This window comes from Echinops telfairi, unplaced genomic scaffold (genome assembly GCF_000313985.2).
Source record: "Echinops telfairi isolate 266 unplaced genomic scaffold, ASM31398v2 ScPeMD7_7420;HRSCAF=8458, whole genome shotgun sequence".
NCBI lineage: Eukaryota > Metazoa > Chordata > Mammalia > Afrosoricida > Tenrecidae > Echinops > Echinops telfairi.
The window spans coordinates 43,658,514-43,661,427 of NW_022111320.1; positions in this window are offsets into that span (position 1 = coordinate 43,658,514).

The following is a 2,914-nucleotide window of genomic DNA, read 5'->3' on the forward strand; positions in this document are numbered from 1 at the left end:
GGGCACCATCAGTTTTCTTCGCCACATTTGCTTATGCACCCATTTCCTAGATGCTATATCTTTTGATAGCCGGGCACCATTAGCTTTCTTCACCACATTTACTTATGTACCCATTTGTCTTCAGCGATTGTGTCAGGAAGGTGTGCATCATGGAATGCCAATTTAAGAGAACAAAGTATTCTAGCATTGAATAAGTACTTGAGTGGAGGCCCAATGTCCATCTGCTGCCTTAATACTAAATCTATAAATATATGCTCGTAGATCTATTTCCCTACCATCCTATATAAATATATTTACATATGTACATTCCTGTATTTAAACCTCTCTAAATACCCCATGTCTCCTAGTTCTGAAAGTAATTCTTGTTTTTGTCTCTGCTACCAGCTTTAGAAGTAATCTCTTCCAAAAAAGTGACTTTAGAATATGTTTCCAGAAATAGCCTAAGCATCTGCAAGCATATACCTATGTGTATTCTTACTAAACATACCACAGCACACACATGTTCTGCACTTTGCCTTTTGCATTTAATAATATATCTATAAGGGGGTACCACTCCTCCCAAAATGATGACCATTTGTGTTTTTTTATGAGGGGGATAGTGCATTTGGAGTTCATTCTACCAGGTCAGACTGTTAATCAAGCTCTCTGTTTAGAGGTTCTGAAAAGATTGTGTAAGAGTGTGTGACAAAAAGGCCTGATTTGTGGCAGGCAGGGGACTGGTTTTGCCATCACGACAATACACCTGCTCAGTGCACCAGTTTTGGGCAAAAAAACCAACATGCCTCTTTTGTCCCACACACCTGACTCACCTGACCTCGCTCCATGCAACTTCTTTTTGTTTCTGCGAATGAAGAGGGACATGAAAGGACAGCGATTTGACAACATAGAAAAGGTGAATAAAAAAATAAGGGAGGTGCTGTCAGTCATCCAAACAGATGAGTTTGAAAACTGTTTCCAAGAATGGGATCGCATTTGACAGATGAAATAAGTATAATGGAGAGTACTTTGAAGGTGCTAAGGTTGTTTTGTTAAAAATATATATATTTTTTTTAATTCTATGCTTTGAAAAAAAAGGGGAAGAAAAAAATGTTCCATTTCTTTTAAGGTACCCTCTTGCATTGCTACAAAACAAAGCACCCCAGTCTTGGGGCCTAAATCAACAACCATTTCTTTTGCTCATGGATCTGCAGTTTGTGCAGAGCAAGCTGGAGATGGCTCATCTCTCTTCCGTGTGTTATCAGCAAAGGCATCTGAAAGATGGAGGTTGACTCAATTCCTGAGCACTGGAATCATTAGACGCTTGCTCGCTCTCATGTCTGGCTGTTGGCTGGGACCTCGGAGGGGATTGACAGCTGAAACACCTTATGTGTGACCTTTCCATGTGTCTGCTTGTCTCACTGGTGCTTAGCATGATAGCTAATCTCCAAAAGTAAGCATCACAAGAGAGTAAGGGGGAAGTGTATGATATTTTGTGACAGGCCTCAAATTTTACATAGATGTCCTTCTGCTGTACTTTGCCCTGGGGCAAAGCGGTTAAGAGCTCAGCTACTAACCAGAGGTCCAAACCCACCAGCGGCTCAATGAGAGAAAGATGTAGCAGTCTGCTTCCATAAAGACTTACATCCCTGCACACCTAGGGTGGATCTATTCCGTTCCATAAGGTCAATATGAGTCAGAATCTACTCAAAGGAAATGGATCAAAACTCAAACTTACCACCGTCCAGTCAATGGGGACTCTGAATGACCCCATAGGACAGGGTACAATTGCTTCTGTGAGTTTCTGAAACTGTTAACTCTTTACAGGAGTAGAAAGCCCCATTGTCTTTCTCCCTCGGAGTGGCTGGTGGTTTTGAACTAATGAGCTTGCAGATCGTAGCCCAACTTGTAACCACTAGGCCAGGTATACTCTGTTAATTGAGGTGATCACAAAGATGTACAAGCATCTCATTTAAGAGAAGAGATTATAGACCCACCTCTCTAAAGAGAAGCAAGTCAACATCACATTTGAAGAATGGTGTATGAGATAGAATATATTATGGTGGCAATATTGAAAAAAATAAGCTCCCCATAATCATAAACATTGTCTCATGGAATTATTTATAAAGTTATCTATTTTGTGCCTGCATAGTATTTCAACTAATAGATCAACTATTCAATGATTGATTTAATGAATCTTCTACTAATGTACCTTTAAGTTAATGTCAATCTTTTGCTATTATAATAATGCCTCCTGAAATACACCTAATATTTTATATACCTTGACAAGTAATTCCTGGAAGTAGAATTGATGGGCCAAATTATAACAAGAAAATTAAGTGTTATTGCGCACTGTACTCCAAAGAGGTTGAACTAATTTACACCTGCACTGAGAAAGTACAGGAGTTCCTGTTTTCCTGTAAACTTACTAGCATACAGTGTTATTAACCTTTTTGCGCTTTGCCTATGTGGTAAGTAAAAAATGGAATCTCAGAAACGAAAAAACTAAAGCATCTAGGAATGAATTTTTTAAAGGAATAAATCTGATAAAATGTATGGAGAAGATGATAAACTCTTGAAGTAATTAAAATTAGCCTGAGAGATATAACATGATCATGGGTAGAAGACCCACTATCAGAAAGATGCTAATTCTCTTGAAATTAGCCTATAAATTAACTGTAATTCCACTCAATGTCTTAACTGAGCTTTCCATAGATTACAAAACTGCTCACAATTAGGCCAGTAAGGAAAATCATGATAAACAGAGAAAATAATGAAGTTGCTAAAGATTTCATTTTACTTGGATCCATAATCAATGTCTATGGAAGCAGCAGTCAAAAATTAAAGTGGGCTGGTATAGATAAGAGCTCTTGACACGAGGAATTATTGAATCCCAAATGAAGGCCGAACATGATAGTGGGACAAGAGGAAAGTAAAA